Source organism: Schistocerca serialis, chromosome 3 (genome assembly GCF_023864345.2).
Source record: "Schistocerca serialis cubense isolate TAMUIC-IGC-003099 chromosome 3, iqSchSeri2.2, whole genome shotgun sequence".
Classification (NCBI taxonomy): Eukaryota; Metazoa; Arthropoda; class Insecta; order Orthoptera; family Acrididae; genus Schistocerca; species Schistocerca serialis.
The window spans coordinates 396158045-396180799 of NC_064640.1; positions in this window are offsets into that span (position 1 = coordinate 396158045).

Sequence of the window (22755 nt, forward strand, 5' to 3'; positions counted from 1 at the left end):
TGCTGTAAGTGGCCAATACAGCACAAACCCTGCTTGACTCATGCACTATGGTGGCCACCACTGCAACCACCATGGCTAGTGAACCCCCTCCCCCCCTCTTCCGAGTGTGGCTCAATCTGGCAAATGTGGGTGCCCTGGCCATGACCACCTGATGATCACTGGACAGGAATGAAGATCTCCAATCCCTCCACACTACCACTTACCAGCTCACAGCCCAGGCTTACAGCAACGTGACATTGTGATAGAGGATGCAAATACATGATCTTGCCAACTGTACAGGCCCCATAACATATAAACAAAAAAACTGGCTATTGCTGGTTCCACAAACATTTCAGCTCACAAGCTACCAAGTTCAGGACACCATGTTCACACCTAAATGTCTCTCATGGCCTGTCTTAGGTGCACTAAATTGTGACAGCCGCCATCTGCACCTAAACTCACAGCAGAACAAGACACACCCATCTTAGTGTGAGCTTATATTATGTGGATCAACTGCAATAGCTGTCAGAATGCAGCTTCACAAAGGCTGTTCATCCCTGACAGCTCTAAGGGGTGGATGTTTTTGGTTGACACCACATCAGATGTCTGAACCCTACCTGTTAGTTACTTCCCTGTGGGCAACGCACAGATGAGGTTCAACTGAGAGCAGTCAATGACTCAACCATTGAAACATATTGCCAAAAAACAATGGTGGTTGACACTGAACATGTAGAGAAATGGAACTGGACCTTTGTGCTCGCTGGTATTGACTAACCTATACTGGGAATCAATTTCCCAATGAAACACACACTGATTGTGGAATTACACAATGCATGCCTCATCCATTCTGCTGATAGCCACATTATCCATCAAATACAGGGTCAGCTAATGTCTCACACCTGCCTGAGGGTAGACAACCTCAGCACGCTTCCCTTAGAGGATGACTGAAGCTGATGGGAGCATTATCACCACAATCTGCAAAAACCCATCCATAGTTTGGAGGAGGAGGAGGTTGATGCAAACATGAACATGTTCAACAAGTTATGCATATAAAATGACAGGCTTTATCATATTGAAAAAAGAGTTTGACATGCAGATGCTTCAAATGATTTTGAAATGTCTGATGGTACAGCAGTAGTCCCCACCACTTCCTCTGCGGTGGTAGTACCCGAGCCATACCAGCATGGAACGGAAAGGGTTGCAGTTAGGCACAAGATGGTGCACCACATTTGGACAACACCAGGCCCACCGGTCTCCTTTTGTGTTTGCAGACTTGCACCTGACCACCTACATGAAATGAAGGCTGTTTTTGATGAGATGTTAGAAGAAGGAATAACCCAACCATCCAACAGTCCGTGGTTCTCCCCACTACACCTCCTCCATAAGAAAAGCAGTTCATGGCATCTGTGCAGTGATCATGAGGCACTGAATACCTGGACTGTTCTGGACAGATATCCCATGTTGCACATACAAGACTTCACTCATTCAATGGGCGTAGTGACCATATTCAGCCTGTTGGATAGCCATAAGGCTTACAACCACATTTCCATGGCTAAGCCAGACATACATAAAGTGGTAGCGGCAATCCCATTCAGGATAAGTGAATTTCTGGTAATGCCATTTGGGCTCAAAAGTGCTGCCAAACCTTGGCAGAGATTTTTGGGCAGTGTACTATGAGGGTTACTTTATTGTTTTGGATACGTAGGGATAAACTGAATGAGATTGTGCTATTTTATACAAACCGGCCTTGTGTTCAGGAGGATGGAGGCTCTAATCCTTACCCAGACATCCTGCTTTACTTTTGTAGTTTCCCACATTATTTCAGGCAAATGGTGGTCATCAACAACTTGTCTAATGTTTGTCAAACTATATATGGTATATAGATATATAGACACACACACACACACACACACACACACACACACACACACACACACACACACACACACACATGAAAGCGATCCATGAATGAGTAGAACTACTACTATTACAACTACTACTTGATCCACATAAAACTACTGTTGAAAAGGTAATGCTGAAAGGCCAATTAGCCAATTATATTAGTGAAACTTACTGGCAGATTAAAACTGTGTGCCCGACCGAGACTCGAACTCGGGACCTTTGCCTTTCGCGGGCAAGTGCTCTACCATCTGAGCTACCGAAGCACGACTCACGCCCGGTACTCACAGCTTTACTTCTGCCAGTACCTCGTCTCCTACCTTCCAAACTTTACAGAAGCTCTCCTGCAGGTTCGCAGGAGAGCTTCTGTAAAGTTTGGAAGGTAGGAGACGAGGTACTGGCAGAAGTAAAGCTGTGAGTACCGGGCGTGAGTCGTGCTTCGGTAGCTCAGATGGTAGAGCACTTGCCCGCGAAAGGCAAAGGTCCCGAGTTCGAGTCTCGGACGGGCACACAGTTTTAATCTGCCAGTAAGTTTCATATCAGCGCACACTCCGCTGCAGAGTGAAAATCTCATTCTGGAATTATATTAGTGTTATGTAGATAAATACTGGTAGGTATTTGTAATCTATTTCTTTTATAGGCAGCTTAGTTTTTATGTTGATCGATGGTTGCTGTTATTGTAATGAGTGTAGGTAAATTATACTGATTTGCAAAATGAGGGTTGCTGATAGTGCCACCAGCCATGAGTCAAGTAATATCATGCACATCACTTTTCTCTAGAGTTTTTAACTGAAATAGAGCTTTTGTGAAAGACTGATGATTGAAATCCTGTTAAAACTGCTACGACATCACACTATGTTGTTTTCTATGGAATATCAATAATGTGTAATACGTACAGCATATTTTAAACTTTCAAGTAGTTCTGCATGCTCTTCATTACTACCATCATGTTGACTGAGAGCCAAGTACAGATCCCTCATTTCTCTTGCTCTTTGTGTCCGTATTGTGTCCATGGAAATAATTAAGCCTTTGTATCCTCTCCATGTTATAGGCTCAGAACACTACAAAAAGTAATGAAAAGTGATATATGACCATCAGTTTCTGATACAGTGTGAAAGAGTAATAAATATGTTCAAATTTACCTTATTGATAATCTCGAGTTCTCTTTTGTGGAGTGCTTCTTCTTTGATAGCAATTCTGTGATTCTCAATTGAGGAGAGTAATTGTATTTCTTTTTCAAGAAGGGAGCAGAATTCAACTCTTTTAGGTGCTTCTGTTGTTGTAGTTGCAAGTATCCGCATTACTTCTGACTTCCTCCAGCGTTCCACCATATTATAAAGCATATTGAAATCTGCTCGTGTTTTAGGAAATGTCATTCGTTGTGCATTGTGCTTTAAATGAGATTCTCTTTCTTCCTCCTGAATTTGAATCTCTTTGGTCTCCCAGTCAATACAATGTTTTAGGTTTTCCTTTATCTGAGAAGTTTTTCTTCTTGCCAGCCAACCACGTATATACCTCTGAATGGTGACCACCTGGCAGAACATTTAATATACTGTATGAATAAATTATGTAACATTTTAATAATAAATCTTTGAATGGTGACCACCTGACAGGACATTTAATATACTGTATGAATAAGTGATGTAACATTTCAGTAATCAGTTGGAATGACAATGGAGGGTCAAAAATTCAACACAAAAATAGTTTGCAACCAAATGTTGGTTTACATTTTGTGGCATGCACTGCAGCTGTAGTGGTTATAAGCTAAAGTACTGACAAACTTATTTATGCACTGTTATGCAGTTATTAAATTAAATAGTTTTCAGTGGTGTTTCATGCCGTTTATGGTGAAACAATGATTTAATAAACTTTTGGAATTGTTCGCTTGCTGTGTTTTTAATTTTGTGCTTTAGTTTTCATCTGGCATTTCTTATTCTTTCTAGTGAAATATTTCAGTAAAATTTTCATTCAGTGTTTTAACTTTTTTTAGTGTTCCAGTGGCTGTTTGAATTTTTTGGTTTTATCTAATAATTTTGTGAAGTTTCGCTGGTATTAGTATTAGCTGTGGAGTAGCAGTATTAATACAAGTAGTTGCTTTCTTAGTAGGCAGAGAATTTTGAGACCATTATTGTAAGTTCTATAAATAGTTCTACTTGTGTAACTGAACTTTGGTAACATAGTTTTTTTCAGTAACTGTAAAATTTTACCACGAGTGAGAAGTGTGGGTTCTGTCATAGGTTTGTGAGTAGTGGGTTATGGTGAGGGAATTGTTCAAAGTATTTTCATTAGGGGAATGCAGTGGGGAAGCCAGTGGTGATTTTAGTGAGATACTCTCCTGGGAATGCAGAATCTGTAGTAGAAATAAGCTGATACAGGAGTAGGAGCATAAGATCTGTGCCCTTCAGACACAGTTACAACACGCAATGGAGGAACTAGATAGGTTGAGGAGGGTGAAGGGTGGTGGGGGAATGGGAACTAGCAGTTGGCAAGAAGGCAGCTAGTACATGCAGCAGTCCTCAGCAGTTAGGATGCCTAGGTTTGTTGCAAAGTCTAGCACAAAGAAGAAGGTTCTGCTGCTATGTAGTTCTTATGGTAGAGGTGTGGGCCAGCAGTTGCAGGAAGTGTTGGGGAGTGAGTACCAGGTCACCAGCATTGTGAAGACTAGTGCAGGGTTCGCTCAAGTGACTGACAGCATAGAGGAGGTATGTAGGAATTTTATGAAGGAGGATCAGGTAGTGATAGTGGGTGGAGCAGGGAACAGTCTTGATAGGGATGGGAAATATGATGTAGGTGGTGACCTGGTAAAGATAGCTACTCAAACTGGTGGCACTAATATACATTTCACGTAACTGTTTCAGCATCATGATCGGCCTCACCTTACTGCAGCTGTTAGGCATGTTAAGGGGGGCTGTGAAGGGTGCTGATAGCAGAGGACATGGGTCACATCTCAGTGGTGCCAGTTGGGTCTATCAGTAGATTGGGTTTCACTAGGCATGACCTGCACCTCAATAGTTATGAGAAGGGGAAGCTGGCTAAGCTTATAGGTGACAGTGTAGTGGGTGGTGGTGGTGGTGGTGGTGGGGCAGAGGGGAGGGGTCACTCATGAAAAAATTCCTGTAGTAGTTGGTGTTAGAGCTGCACCTTTTTTAGACTGAAGTCAGATGATAGGTATATCTGCTTAAAGGAAGTCCCTTTAACTAAGGGGTTACCTTCTGAGGATGTAATGTTTCCAAGTGGAGAAGGAATTAGCATATTTCATCAAAATATAAGAGGTATTAGAGATAAAGCTAGTGAACTGCTTATAGATGTTGACTCTGAAATTATTGGTATATCAGAGCACCACTTAAATAATTTGACAATTCAGAGGCTTCCTTTACCAGGATACAGATTAGCTGGCTGTTTCTCAATGAGTTCCTTGTGGGTTGGGGGAGTGGCTATGTACATAAAAACAGTATTTCCTTTGAGTCCATAGATGTATCACAGCACTGCAATGAACAGATATTTGAATGCTGTGCATGGGCAGTTGAATTTAGTGAAACTAAACTTCTAATTGTTGTTGTTTATAGCTCCCCTAACTCCAGCTTCAGAGCATTTCTGCTCAAGCTAGAGAGGGTTCTTGATTCAGTTTGTAGGAAATACCAGAAACTAGTTATACATGGTGACTTCAATATAAATTTTGTATATGATGGTGCAAGAAAAAGGATGTTAGTAGATCTCCTAAAATCTTATGATCTGATGCAGACTATGTTTTTTCCAACTAGGGTGCAGGGGAGCAGTAGCACAGCCATAGAAAATAATTTTATTCATTCTTCATTAGTAGATGGGCATTCTGTTAGTAAAGGCGTGAATGGCCTTTCAGACCATGATGCACAAATCTTAACACTAAAAGGGTTTTGTACTCAAACCAACGTCATATTGAATTAGAAACTATGTAGGAAAGTTAATCCAACAGCAATAGAGAGTTTTTTAAACCTTGTCAAGGAACAAGAGTGGCAGGATGTTTATAGTGCCGATAACATAGATGATAAATACAATGCTTTCCTTTACATATTTCTCATGCTCTTTGAGAGTTGCATTCCATTAGAACATTCTAAGTAGGGTACTAGCAGTAATAGGCAGCCAGGGTGGCTGACTAGTGGGATAAGAATATCTTGTAGAACAAAGCGGGAATTATATCAAAATGTTAGAAGTAGTCAGAACCAAGCTACAGTAGCCCATTACAAACCGTATTGTAAGGTGCTTAAAAATATTATTAGGAAGCCAAAGAGTATGTAGTATGCAAATAGAATAGCTAATTCACAGGATAAAATTAAAACCATATGGTCAGTTGTGAAGGAAGTGTCTGGTTAGCAGCACAAGGTTGACGATATAAAGTCAGTTCACAGTAAAAATATTTCTGTTACTGATTAATCAGATATATGTACAGTATTTAACAATCATTTTGTGAGCATTGCTGGTGAATTAAAAAAAAATTTAGTTTCTACGGGAAATCATATACCTTTCTTGGCAAATGCCTTTCCGATATTGATGTCTGAAATACTCCTCTGTGATACAGACAAGAGGGAGATTGAGTCAATAATTAAATCACTGAAGACTAAGGACTCTCATGGTTATGATGGGGTGTCTAGCAGAATATTAAAGTACTGTGCTGCACATGTTAGCCCTGTATTTAGCCATATTTGTAATTTTTCCTTCAGGAATTGTCAGTTTCCTGAGCAACTGAAGTACTCAGTAGTAAAGCCACTTTATAAAAAGGGAGAAGAGGATAATGTAGATAATTTTAGACCTGTTTCTATGTTATTGAAAAGGCTGTGTATGTAAGGACAATTGAACATTTTATATCACACGATTTGCTATCAAATGTACAGTTCGGTTTTAGAAGTTGTTTAACAGCTGAAAATGATATATTCTCTTTTTTCTGTGAGGTACTGGATGTGCTAAACAAAAGGTTCGAATACTTGGCATATTTTTTTGATTTAACTAAGGAATTTCATTGTGTTGATCACAAAATATTGATCCAGAAGTTGGGCCATTGCGGAATACAGGGAGTAGCTCACAACTGGTTCACCTCTTACTTTAGCAACAGGCAGCAAAAGGTCATTATTCACAATGTTGATAACAGCTGTGATGTGGGATCTGAGTGGGGTACTGTCAAGTGGGGGGTGCCCCAGGGATCAGTTTTGGGGCCAATCCCGTTCCTTATTTACACTCCTGGAAATTGAAATAAGAACACCGTGAATTCATTGTCCCAGGAAGGGGAAACTTTATTGACACATTCCTGGGGTCAGATACATCACATGATCACACTGACAGAACCACAGGCACATAGACACAGGCAACAGAGCACGCACAATGTCGGCACTAGTACAGTGTATATCCACCTTTCGCAGCAATGCAGGCTGCTATTCTCCCATGGAGACGATCGTAGAGATGCTGGATGTAGTCCTGTGGAACGGCTTGCCATGCCATTTCCACCTGGCGCCTCAGTTGGACCAGCGTTCGTGCTGGACGTGCAGACCGCGTGAGACGACGCTTCATCCAGTCCCAAACATGCTCAATGGGGGACAGATCCGGAGATCTTGCTGGCCAGGGTAGTTGACTTACACCTTCTAGAGCACGTTGGGTGGCACGGGATACATGCGGACGTGCATTGTCCTGTTGGAACAGCAAGTTCCCTTGCCGGTCTAGGTATGGTAGAACGATGGGTTCGATGACGGTTTGGATGTACCGTGCACTATTCAGTGTCCCCTCGACGATCACCAGTGGTGTACGGCCAGTGTAGGAGATCGCTCCCCACACCATGATGCTGGGTGTTGGCCCTGTGTGCCTCGGTCGTATGCAGTCCTGATTGTGGCGCTCACCTGCACGGCGCCAAACATGCATACGACCATCATTGGCACCAAGGCAGAAGCGACTCTCATCGCTGAAGACGACACGTCTCCATTCGTCCCTCGATTCACGCCTGTCGCAACACCACTGGAGGCGGGCTGCACGATGCTGGGGCGTGAGCGGAAGACGGCCTAACGGTGTGCGGGATCGTAGCCCAGCTTCATGGAGACGGTTGCGAATGGTCCTCGCCGATACCCCAGGAGCAACAGTGTCCCTAATTTGCTGGGAAGTGGCGGTGCGGTCCCCTACGGCACTGCGTAGGATCCTACGGTCTTGGCGTGGATCCGTGTGTCGCTGCAGTCCGGTCCCAGGTCGACAGGCACGTGCACCTTCCGCCGACCACTGGCGACAACATCGATGTACTGTGGAGGCCTCACGCCCCACGTGTTGAGCAATTCGGCGGTACGTCCACCCGGCCTCCCGCATGCCCACTATATGCCCTCGCTCAAAGTCCGTCAACTGCACATACGGTTCACGTCCACGCTGTCGCGGCATGCTACCAGTGTTAAAGACTGCGATGGAGCTCCGTATGCCACGGCAAACTGGCTGACACTGACGGCAGCGGTGCACAAATGCTGCGCAGCTAGCGCCATTCGACGGCCAACACTGCGGTTCCTGGTGTGTCCGCTGTGCCGTGCGTGTGATCATTGCTTGTACAGCCCTCTCGCAGTGTCCGGAGCAAGTATGGTGGGTCTGACACACCGGTGTCAATGTGTTCTTTTTTCCATTTCCAGGAGTGTATATAAGTTATTTGCCCTCTAGTATTACAGGTAACTCTAAAATATTTCTGTTTGCTGATCACACTAGCTTGGTAGTAAAGTATGCTGTGTGCAACACTGGTTCGGTTTCAAATAGTGCAGTACATGACCTAAGTTCATGGCTTGTAGAAAATAAACATCACAGTAAGACTCAGTTTTTACAGTTCCTAACACACAATTCAACAAAACCTGACATTTTAATTTCACAGAATGGGCTTATGATTAGTGAAACTGAACAGTTCAAATTTCTAGGTTTTCAGATAGATAGTAAGCTGTTGTGGAAAGCTCACATTCAGGATGTTGTTCAAAGACTTAATACTACCATTTTTACTATTTGAACAGTATCTGAAGTGAGTGATTGTTCAACACAAAAATTAGTCTACTTTGCTTGTTTTCATTGGATTATGTGGTACAGTATTATATTTTGGGGTAACTCTTCCCATTCTAAAAGAATATTTTTGGCTCAGAAATGGGCGGTTTGGGCTATAAGTGGTGTAAGTTCACGAACCTCTTGTCGACCCCTGTTCATGAGTCTGGGTATTTTGACATTGTCCTCTCAATAAATATATACTTTACTGCCATTTCTTGTTACCAGTATTAGCTTATTCCCAAGAGTAAGCAGCTTTCACTTGGTTAATACTCAGCAGAAATCAAACTTGCATTAGGATTGGACTTCCTTAACTCTTGTGCAAAAAGGCGTGCAGTATACTGCTGCATCCATTTTCAATAAGCTACTACTCAAATTCAAAAATCTTAGAAGTAATACATGCGCTTTTAAATCAAAACTGAAGAGTTTTCTCATGGGTCATTCCTTCTATTCTGTTGAGTTGTTCCTTGAAAAATTAAGCTGATTCTTATTGTATTGTTGATTGCATTTACTTAAACTTATGGACTGATTTTTTTCAGTTTCATGAACATTTATTTTTATCTGTTATTACTTTTATGTTGTAATTTCATGTACAGACATAATCCATGAACTTGGAGATTTGCTCCTCAATTTCGTCCTACAGAACTTGATGTGTAAGTAAATAATTAAATAACATGAGGATAATTAGTAAATAATCTCTTTGGTCCCACAGTGAGTACGATGTTTTAGGTTTTCTTTCATCTGAAAAGTTTTCCTTCTTGCCAGCCAACGACGTATAAATTTCTGAATGGTGACCACCTAACACAACATAGCTGAAACTGGCTCATGTTAGTTCTTAAAGAGACATTTTCTGTAAAGAAAGATGCTTTTGGTTGCAAATCAATGAATGATTTTCTTTCAAAGGACCAGTAATGTCAGCAGTTGCTGTTTATTCCACAATTTAAGCTACAGAAATTCTTAGTACTTAGTTTATGATTCCCACACAGATTTTATAACATCTTTTCACAATGATTGGTAATTATATTATTTACAGTATTACTGTTCATTAGTAGGCATTAAATGTATTTTGGTTTCAGCCACTAGACTTGGCAGAGATAGACACAGAAATCCCACACAGATTTTATGCATGTATCAATAACATCTTTTCACAATGAATTTTAATTATATTATTTACAGTATTACTATTCATTAGTAGGCATTGTTACATTTGAGGATTTCAGCCACTAGACTTGGCAGAGATAGACACAGAAATCCCACTAGTTGATGTAACTCAGTTATTTATTCATATCTCAAACACACTAAAAGCAAGCATGCACATATACAGAAATTATCCAAAGCAAAACTAAAGTCAAAGCTCTTCACTTTCTTCTTTGAATATGTTCAGTTCACTATTGATAGTTTCTAGGCCAAACAAAACACCCTGTGATGAGGCATGTTGTAGCCTTGATGCCTGGCTGTGCTAGATTGTGTATAGTCAAGAAAAATGTCCATTGGAGAGAGACTGAGATGAGGTATGGAGGTTCCCTGCAAACGAATCACATAATATAGGGAGTGATGAGTTTGGAAGGTGGCAAAACATCATGCTCAGTGCTGAGAGAGGGTCCTATCACAGATTTCAAAGTTAAACGTCATCTGCCTGCCTGCCGTGCCTGTTTATCCAAGTCCAAAGGAGAAGTGATAGAGTTCACTGTGGAAAGGCAATACTCAACCATGTTGTCTGCCTGCCAGATGTACTGGAAGTTAGTGATATATTGGCTAATCAGCTTCATGTGGTGGAATCTCCTCAGAGGAAAGTCCTATGATGGGTTGCGAATATCATCGGTAAGTGGCTCATGTTCTGTATAAATCATAATCATGCACCTTTCATTGTCATCATAGAAGTATCTCATGGCTTCATAAACCATGAGTAACTTGTGGTTGGACACTGATCACTTGCATTGGGAAGCTGTGAATTTCCTTGCAAGAACTAGAGTGGTTTGACTGTATCACTGATGTGTTGCTGAAGAACAGAGCGGATCAAAGTGTCAATCATGACAGTAGTGATGCATGCATCTTGGACCAAGTACGCAAGTGCGAAAGTGCAATCTTGAGTGTGTAGAATGCTTGAAGCATTTTGTCCAACCACGGTACTTTTTGTTTCACAAAGGTGTTTTTTTCGATCCAAAGCAACTGTGAGTGGGGCCTGAATGGAAGCAGTATGGGGCAAATGTCTGCAGTAGAAATTTACCATACCACAAAAATGCCACAAATCATGGTAAGTCACAGGTATGGGTAGATCACAGATGAAATTGATGTGATCAGACGTTGGACAGATGCCGCCAGTGTGCCCAAGAAAGGTAGCACAACTGCAATTTGTCATGGTTAATTTCTACGACATCATCAGGGCAGCCCAAATCTGGGCCAGGTGATGCCTGTGGTCCTTGGTGAACAGGGGGGGGGGGGGGGGGGAGGGGGAGAAGAGGGGGGGAGGGGGAGGGGAGAAAATCAAAACATTGAGTTAGATGTAGCAATATGGTAGACTGAACAACATAGAGTCAGTGAACCTTTGCCATGTCTGGGTCACGTTTTTTAGGCTGTAAGAGGTAAAACAGAATTCAAAGAGGCCAAATGGTGCAACGATTGCCATTTTAGCAATGTTATCTTTGAACTTAGGTATCAGAAGGTACGCTTTCTGGCAATCCAGAACATTAAACACTCATGCCCCATTAAGCAGTTGGGCAAAGTCCTGGATGTGGGGGACAGGACAGATATAGATAATGGTGTCAGTGTTTAGTTTCCAATAGTCCCCACACAACCAGAATGAACTATCTTTCTCAGGCACAAGGTGTGTGGTTCACAATCAGTTACTGTCTGAGGGGTGTATGATACCTGCAGTTAAAAGGTCATTAATAGCCACTTTTGTGTGCCATAGTTTTTGGTGGGGGGCAGCAAGCTTCATGGCAACCAGGAGGGCCTCCTGTCATTGTTATCCTGTATCTGGTGCTGTTAGTGGACATGCCTAATTGTACATCTCACACATGGCAAAGGAGGAACAAAATTGTCATTGTGTGGAATGGAGACATGGATGATACACTGGAAAATGAAATGTCACTAACATTGGCCTGTGGATGTTGAGACCACAGCAGAGGCATGTTGGTAATGTAAGTTGGCAGAGAGCTGGTGAGGCAACGAAGTGTATGGTGAGTGTGCGATAGTTTCTTTGACATGGTGTGAATAAGCTTTTGCAATCTGACATTGTGAACATATAGGAAAATGGAATGTCACTAACATCGGCCTGTGGATGTTGAGACCACAGTAGGGGCATGTTGGCTGTGGCAGTTGTGTTGGTAATGTAAGTTGGCAAAGAGCTGGTGAGGCAACAAAGTGTATGGTGAGTGTGGGACAGTTTCTTTGACATGGTGTGATAAGCTTTTGCAATCTGACATTGTGAGCATATAGGGTGTTGATCTTCGAGTGCTCAATTGCAAACTTGACCATGAGAAAGTGAGGTGAGCAGACAGTGCAGAGCACTCAGAGAAGGTGGGCAGTAGTGGGTGACTATTTCGTGAATGGGATGCGATAGCCAGTAGCATGGTGCAGTAAGGATGTCATCTACAGATCTGAGGTTAGGCCAAAATGCTTGAGGAAATCTATCTCAAGTATTGGCTCCACAATGTCACCTATGTGGAATGTCCAAGTAAACTCCATCCCTGTGTAAATTGGACCTGAAGTTTGGCTGCACATTGATATGGGATCTGTTGTTGGCACATAAAGAGAGTTTTGTTGGAAGAGTGTGTGGGGACATGTGAGCAGTGGGGATGATGCTGGCATCCACCCCTGTTTGATGAGAAAGTGAAGATTAGTGATGAGATCCAAGACATAGTATCTTCCACTAGATATGGTGTTGGTTTCTGTTGATTACTGCTTGTGATGGCACCATGCTGAATTTTGTGAGCTGTGGTGCAGTATTTGGGTAGGTGCAGGGCAGCCAACAGTTTATTATTGCATCACCAAATATATTCTGAAACCAGCAGAGTGGTTAGGCAGGGTGATGAGTGAAGCAGGTGTCACTCGCATCATCTGTTGCACTCTGCTGGTGGTCAGTTGTGCGTTAGAGTGGAGCATTGACAGAAGTTTTCAGTGGTTGGGTATCTAGCACAGGTGCCCAGTATTGGCCACCACATGGCTGTAGGTTGCTCTGATGTGTCATGCCTGCTCACACATTGCCCCTACACCCAAGTTTTTCAGAAGAGGTGGGGTGGGGGATGCACACTGTTGCCAACCTTGTTGTCTGTCTGTGTACTTGCAGTTGAGAGTAACTGTCTGTGGCAAATAATTCTGTGGAGCTGATCTGCAAGCCAAAGTCTAGGTTCCAATGGATCTGAAGGCAAGAGGAGCTGCAGTTTTAGTTCATGTGCAAGTTTCACTAACCACAGAGTTCATAACGCAATGTCAGGCAAAACCTCTGTTCTCACTTGTGCACGTAGATGGTGCCAAAGTTGTGAGGGAAATCTTGAACCAAGATGTTTCTCATGAATAATATGATGGATTGCTTCAGCTGATGGATGTGACAGGCAATTGATGATGAAAGACTTCATCAAGGGGTATTTATGATGTGATAGATGGCACAGAAGTAATCACTGATGAGGTCTGTGGAATTGTGAAGATGGCTGACAAGGCAAATGAATTGGGCATCATCATCAAAATGCTGTGTTTGTCAAGTAGATTGTCCACCAGCATGAACCATGTTTTGAGGCTTTCCTTCTGTAACTGAGGTAGCTGTGGGAACCTGCCCACTGGAATGTGCTGCATAGGTTTAGGTTGAGCCAACATATGGTGAGACATGGGTAGTGATGCAGGATGCAATGTTGTATCCATGACAGCAAGAGTGTGGCCTGGATTGAGAGCACCATTCAGAGCAGGAGGCTGATGTGCTGTGTTGCCCAAAGTCACTGTGGGAGAGGGGAATGGTGAAGCAATGACTGAAAGTGATGTACAATGCAGTAGGCATGAGCACGAAGTCAGACAGCATGATAGAGATGACTGTGGTCATTGAATAGCGAGGTGATAGGTGAGCAAAAAATGAATCAGATGGCCTATCAGAGCACTGCAACATAATCAGAGAATAACTGTCTGCTGTTTGTTGAGGGTGAATAGCTGGCAGAGACAGAGGGAGCATAGCGGTGAGGCATTGTGATGTGATATCTGGTTCCTGAAGGAGAAAACCACAGCCTGGAGCCTGGTGCAGCTGGTGAAACTTGGAGGCCAATGTGCCCTTATGTGTGTGTGCCATTGCTGCCTGATGAAGCTTATCATGGCCACGTGTGACATGATAAGCTTCATGGCTGTGTGACTTAGCCTTATGCTGCTGTGTAAGTCACGTGACCAGGCGCGTGGCCTTGACTGTGTGAGAGAGAGCGCTGTGGAGTGTGTGAGAGAGAGCGCAACACGGGCCCTAGTATTACTAGGCCCGTGTTGCTGGAAAATCAAACTCGGGATTGCGCAATCGGGACTGATAAGGCGCGCTGGCGCTGTGCGCACCTGGTGGGGGACAGGAAGTACATCCTGTTCTGAGGTAGCAGCATGCTCATTCGACTCGAGGCAGCCGCACGGATCACACAGCCATGCCATACAGGAGGAGAATGTATAGAAGAAGGAGCAGATTGCCAGTGTACAAGACAGTGGACACTTTCAGTTTTGTTCCTAATAATGTTTCTCAAGAAGAGCTACTGACTGGACCTATCACATTTGTTGGATGCAAGATTAACTTTTCATGTACTACTACAGAAGTTGTTCACCTGCAACTGTCTCTTGCATTGTCAACAGCACCTGTGCTTCACAATTGTAGTTAGGTGTGTATGCAAGAAATGCAGGGTTTGGAGCACCCCATAGTAATTGATCCATAGTTTCTGCTAACAAACACTAATTAACACATAAAATGGGTAATCAAAGAACAAAAATGATTTGGGGTCACCAATGTGGGTTACAGCTACTAAACGTGGCAAACATACACACAGAAACCCAACTAGCCAATGTAAGTCAATTATTTATTTGTATCTCAAACACACTACAGGCAAACATGCAAGCATATTGAAATCATCAAAGCAAAAACTTAAGTCAAAGATCTTTACTTCCTTCATTGAAGCTATTTGGTTCACTGTCGATGGTTGCCACACATTTTATATGGAATTTTTGAAAGGCTTACATTACACAGTTTTGGCTCCTAATTAGCAATCCACTGCTTAATTCCATTACAAATTTTGAATGATTTATACTACATAGCTGTATATCCTTATTGGTAAATGATAAGAATAGAGCAGTGTAAATATTTTACTGTTTCATAATTTTTGGAGATACATTTTTTGGAGTTGTGGTATTGATTGTTGTTTGCTGTCTAAATAATTGTTGTTTCATTTACCTTATCTTCAAATGCTTCCATCTGCATCCTGTCTTGTGCTGATATGTACTTTCGGGGTACAATGATTCTGTCATGGATACAGGGAATGAAGTAATCCTGTTGTCTAATCTGCGTATATTTTTCTGCTATTGTCATGCCAGTGTTTTTATCACAATAATATACTGTCTGTGTTTCACGCTGTATTCTTTCTAAAAAAAATACATATTAATTAAAAATATAATTACTGCCAATATAATTTTAGGACAGAACTGTATAGGATTAAAAAACTAATTCTTATTGTATTAAAGTCTTATGCTGTAGTTCTATTTATAGATCAGAGGAACAACTGTGATATTGACAGCAGTAGAAAACTGAACAGTGTTAAACATGCAGATACTGTAAACTCTGCTGGAGCTTGCTAAGTGAAAATGTCCTTACTTTTTCACAGAAAGAAACCCCATATTCCTCCTCCATTTAATTTGAGACATGCACAGACTCTACGGAGTAAAAGAAGGCAAAGAGGTAAGACTTCATTATTAACATGTACTACATGGTAGAAATACACTCCAAAAATAAACTTTTATTGAATTTGAAATAGCATATTCTGACATGTTTGATTGTCAAATGGAAAACTTATGTCTTTTGGTATGACATGGACCTTATTAATCTTTCCCACATAATTCACTTGTGTGTTAACTTTGCAGATGTGCTAAAGCAGTTCAAAAAGTTCAATTATCAATATATTTTCCATACAGTGTGTTCTATTTCCACAGTAAGTACTTTAAAGTTCCAACAAACAACAATCATGTAACTTCCTGGCAGATTAAAACTGTGTGGCGGACCTTTGCCTTTCGCAGGTAAGTGCTCTACCAACTGAGCTACCCAAGCACGACTCATGCCCCATCCTCACAGCTTTAATTCTGCCAATACCTCGTCTCCTACTTTCCAGCACCCACTCTGCTGTAGAGTGAAAATTTCATTCAACAAGCACGTTATATACTATCTTTTTATGTGTACAATCAAGTTTAGCTTTCAGCAGCTTCTGTCATTCTGTGACAGTCTATATAGCACTAACCCCCTTGCTTATTCACACTGTGATTTGTTTGTGGTGGTTATTAGTTAAATTAAACAAAATTCTACCACTGCCAAAATTTCCTTCACCAGTGACATTTCGGAGAATTAATCCTCAATCTTCAGGCATACATTCTGTTTGGCCTACCTGGTCAATAATTGTAATCTGATATCATACATTAAAAAATGGTCTACCTTCATGACATACTAGCTAAGCAGTTGTATTTTTCTCTCTTAAAATGATACACTTCTTCCTGCTAACTTTTTCCCTGGACAAGTACCCATATCTCTCACCCACTATCTCTGGCACTGACATAATTGTATCGTCATCAGAAGACATACATACAGCTGCCAGTCTCTCCTTGCAAAACATTCCTTACATAATCTATGAAAGAATCTTACTATCTATCCCACTCATATGTTCATACACACACACAACAATGCAACCTGTGTACTGGATAATGAAACACTGAGTGACATATTAAATAGTGTAAACCTTCATCATCTGTAATCCTCAACTTTCTCCACAGAACCAACTGATTAAAGACAATCCAAAAATGTTCAAGTGTAGAGCAGGACACTCATCCTTGAATACTTCAGTTACTCTTACCTAATCATCAAATGTCACCATTAACTTCATAGGTTATATCCCCTAATTCATGTTGTATCACTATGTGGCATCTTATGTTGCAAAACCTTGTACATTTCACAACATAATAAACACTACAATACATTATTCACTTTTGTGGATTTTGCATATCACCATTTTGTTTCAATGGGTTGCATATCATTCATTTACTGTAATTTATATTTAGCTCTTACTCATGATTATATAAGATTAAAAACCCATTTCACATTGGTGATCATTTTACAGGGATTCTGAATAAATTCTGTCAGATGCCACTGTATCTCTACAATGATCTTTAAGTTACTTTTCTAGCATCTGTGTTTATACACTAGTGATAAATGAAGGTTTATGGCAAAATTGTACAGAATATCAGTTATAACTGAACAGATAAAAAGTCTACTCCCCAAATAACAGCAGAAGAAAAAACATATAAAAGATATGAAAATGCACAATCTTTCAGAGCCAATGGCTCTTTCTGCTGCCAGAAGGGTTGAAGGGAAAGGAAGAAGGATGAAGCAACGTTTAGGAAAATGGGGAGAGTGATGGAGAAGTCAACCAGAATGCCAGGTCAGGGGAAACTTACTAGACAGGTTTCAGAAGGACGTCTGTAAGTCCCCCCTAACCTGGAATTCTGGGTGATTTTTTCCATAACTTTCCCCATTTCCTAAACCTCACCATTCCTTTTCCTTCATCCCTCGCCCTTCCTTTTCAACCCATCTGCCAGAAGAAGAAGCCCCTGGCTCAAAAGGCTAGCACATTTCCATATCTTGTATATGTGTTTTCTCCTGCTTCTGTTTGATGAGTGGAGTTGTTATTTATACAAATTATATTACACAATGTGATCAAAAGTATCCAGACACTTCCCAAAACATATGTTTTTCATATTAGGTGCAGTGTGCTGCCACCTACTACCATGTACTCCATATCAGCGACCTCAGTAGTCATTGGACACAGTGAGAGAGCAGAGTGGGACACTCTGTGGAACTCACAGACTTCGAACGTGGTCAGGTGATTGGGTGTCACTTGTGTCACACATCTGTACGTGAGATTTCCACATTCCTAAACATCCCTAGGTTTCCAATGTGATAGTGAACTGGAAATGTGAAGGGACATGTTCAGCATAAAAGTGTACAGGCCAATCTCATCTGTCAACTGACAGAGACTGCCGACAGTTGAAGAGGGTCGTAATGTGTAATAGGCAGACATCTATCCAGAATCACATAGGAATTCCAAACTGCATCAGGATCCACTGCTAGTACTACGACAGTTAGGCAGGAGGTGAAAAAACTTGGACTTCATGGTCGAGAGGCTGCTCATAAGCCACACCTCACACCGGTAAATGCCAAAGGACGCCTCGCTTGGTGTAAGGACGTAAACACTGGATGACTGAACAGTGGAAAAATGTCGTGTGGAGCGACGAATCATGGTACACAATGTGGCGATCCAATGGCAGGGTGTGGGTATGGCGAATGCCGGGTGAACATCATAGTAAAATTTGGAGGCGGTGGTGTTATGGTGTGGACATGTTTTTCATGGAGGGGGCTTGCACCCCTTGTTGTTTTGCATGGCACTATCACAGCACAGGGCTACATTGATGTTTTAAGCACCTTCTTGCTTCACACTGTTGAACAGAGAGTCGGGGATGGTGACTGCATCTTCCAACATGATAGAACAACAGCTGATAATGCACGGCCTGTGGCAGAGTGGTTACATGATAATAACATCCCTGTAATGGACTGGCCCCCACAGAGTGCTGACCTGAATCCTATAGAACACCTTTGGGATTTTTTAGAATGCCGACTTTGTGTCAGGCTCCACTGACTGACGTTGATACCTCTCCTCAGTGCAGCATTCTGTGAAGAATGGGCTGCCATTCCCCAAGAAACCTTCCAGCACCTGATTGAATGTATGCCTGCAAGAGTGGAAGCTGTCATCAAGGCTAAGGGTGGGCCAACACAACACTGAATTCCAGCATTACCAATGGAGGGCACCACGAACTTTTAAGTCATTTTCAGCCAGGTGTCCAGATACATTTGATCACATAGTGTATATTTTCAAACATTGATTATTTTAGAATACACACTTATTATGATAATAATCACAGTACTATTAACTTGGGAGTAAGTTGACTTGGACACAGCATCAGTAACTTGTACTACTTCTTTTTGCTACAAATTTATGACTGAAATAGTGCACTGACATGATCAGAGAGCTGCTGGATTTCAACTTGGGAGATATTGTTCTACACTACTTTCTCAGGTTGCCGAAATTGATAAAGGGGTTTTGCCAGGAATGCAGCCTGTATGGGATGTCATCACATAATGTCCCACACATGTTCAGTGAGGCACAGCTCTAATGATTTAACTAGCCAAGAAATTTCAGAAACACTGTGGAAGAGTGCATTAATTTATGTAAGAAGTGTATGTCTCCCTGACATTAGATAAACTAGTACAGGGAACACCAACAGCATGTTATGGCCCTGAAGTCTTGTCATCAGTCTGTAACAGGTAGCGCCTAGTATCTACACACTATGTCAATGTGCACTCTGTTACTAAGTATGTACTCAGTTTCTGGGGATTCAATACAGAGAAAATTGATGCAATTTCTAAACTTCAGAGAAGAACTGTAAGAATAATAACCAAAAATAGCAATAAAGCTCAGTGAAAAGATCTGGTTTAACAGTTTTAAACTGCCCCATGTGAGTACATCTATAAATCTGTTTTGCACATAAAGAAAAACACCACTAATTATAACACTCCTATTAGCAATCATAATTATGGATTAACTTACACTTACCAAGAAAAATTAACACAAATACAAAACACCACTTTGTACCTGTGAATAAAACTGTACAATAAACTGCCCAAGGAGATTAACGAGACAACTAGAATCGAAATATTGAAAAAGCCCATTAAGGTAATCTTCTATAATATGTGCTTCACAGTCAATGGTTATTCAGAGAACTCAAAGTAGGCACTGGCAGGAGATTATTGTACATTAATAATAAATATTGCTTTTATTCTCCAATATACAGTCAAGTGTATCTTAGTGTAAGATCTTAGACCCAAGATTTGTGATAGATAAAATACTTTTTTATATGAAATGGAAGATGGGGAAGCAAAGAGAAAGGTTGGGTGTGAAACTCATGACTTCCAACCACACAGGGCATTGTGGTAATGCAATGGTGAAGAAGTGTCACGTAACTGCAATAAAGTCCAAATCCAAAGGCAGGGCCATCAGTGAAGTGCAACACTTAACTCAACTACCGGATGAAGAGTAAAGCTGTTTATACAATCATTGAATATTTCTGAATATACAAATATTATAAACATAAAATATAGCAAAAACATTCTGTAAACAATAAATACTATATAACAAATGTCCGCCTCCATAGCACAGTGTTAGCGTTACCACCTACCACGCAAGGGGGCCCGGGTTCAATTCCCAGCAGGGGACTGGGTGTTGTGTGTCCATCATAATTTTCATCATCATTGACATGCAAGTCACCGAAGTGATGTCAACTAAAGAGACTTACGATACAGGGGCTGAACGCCGAAGGGGATATCCCGGCCAATAAAAGCCATACGATCATTTCATATAATGAATAATTTCTGGTGGTCAGGTTTGAAATGACAACCCAAAGCTTGCCAACCAGTGATGCTAAGTGATGAAGGATATAATAAAGCAAAAAATAGCACTTTAGTAATATTTTCCAATAACCTTCCTTTCAGAATAGACATAAAAATCCAAAAAAGATCTTTTGGGCTGTACCTCATATGTCTGTGCTTGGCAGTGTAGCACTCTCAGTCTTTATGCTGGACATCCAGGGTCCCTATATGAGCCAGCTGTGTTTCCTTCTTTGGTCCTGGTGATAAGATGTTTTACATAGCCATCCTCAATATCATCTTATTGACTCTGGAACAGTGTGTCTATTGTTGTTTCAGTCTGCCAAGTGTGGAACAGAAAGAACAGTGTGAAGCGTGCAGTGTCTTGCTTCACCGTGTGGTATGTGACTATCACAGTATTGTATCTGTTCAACATCAATTTACATTGAGAACATATCTGCAAGTGTCTTATTAAAGCATTCTGCAAAGCCATTCATCTGTAGGTGGCAGGCAGTTATCATTGTGTGGGTGTTGTCACAATGTGAAAATACCTTTGCTCATTGCTTCTAAATGATGTCTTCTACAAGGAACTTTACAATTTACAGAGCTTCAGCAAGTGGCACAGCTTTAGTGACAGAATAGCAGTGAGGTTGTCAGTGCAGACTATTATCCATCAATTCCCATTTGCTGACTTTGGGAATCTCCCCAGGAGGTTGATTCCAATTTCATGTATGACCCCTCACCCTCATTAAACTATTAAAAATAATGTTCAAAAATTATTATTGATGACAATTGTTAAAAACTACTCATTAACTGCACATTTGCTGGAATCATAAAATGTTCAGCTGTGATAATCTTGAACCAGTAAGTGAGGAGGACAGTAATTTTAGTACAAAGTTGGTCAGCTTAGCTTGTTTCTCATTGATAACTGTGGATTTTTCTCATTCTTGTTTATGGCACAGTAGACATAGTGGCTGTTTACTTTCTACAGTGGCTACAATAAAGGTCTCCAAATTTTCTAATTCCATACATTGCAAAAGTCATAAATCTTAGCAGGATTCTATACTCATTTCAAAATATGTTTATCCCATATCTGGTAAATTCCATAATGCACTTTCAGTATAACACAGTCCTTCCAACTCGTTACTACATCCAACAACAATAGCTTGCTGAATGCAACTCTACTACAACCGTCTTGCACCAAAAACTTCACACATACACAACACACACACGTACACACACACACACACACACACACACACACACACACACACACAAACACGCATGCACGCACGCACGCACACACACACACACACACACACACACACACACACACACACACACACACACACACACACACTGCTTGTTGATGAGAACAGAAATTTAACAATTTTAGTACAAAGTTATGTCTTTATGATCAATATGGTTGATATGACAAAGAGTTAAATTTTGTTAATATTTCACAGAAAAAAACACATAGCTGTTAATTTATCTTTCATAATAATTATAGAAACAACAATTATGTTCATAATTCTAACTTTGAATATTTATAAAATTAAATATGAATAGGACTGAAATGCATCAAAAATATAAAATTAATTATGTTTGTCAGAAAGTAATTAACCTTAAGTTAGCTTCATGTCTTATTTATATTTATAAAAAAATATAATAATCTTGGTTGTAACTACAGAATTGTAATACACGCAGAATTACAATTTTGATTTCATTGGATCATGTAGTAGTAGTAGTAATAGTAGTGGTAGTAATAGTTTATTCATCCACAGACAATTTACACTATATGGATTTTGTCAAAAAATACATCAAACACACACACACACACACACACACACACACACACACACACACACACACACAAGGATGTAAAGTATGCTACAAACACATGAGTACACAGTACCCTACACAAACTTACATTAAAACAGTATAAACAACTTTGATTAATTGCATAAAAGATATTTTTCATGAATTATTGTTAAGATTTAAATAAAAGCACATAACAGTTGGAACACTCCCATTCAAAATACTAATTCAGATCATAGCAAACATTTGACTGAAAGTATTTTTGCATTGACTATGGTATATAGTATCAACATAGTAGATGAATATAATTACATGCCATTGCATTGCTGAAGGTACTTATTTACACTGTAACAGCAGTTGGTCAT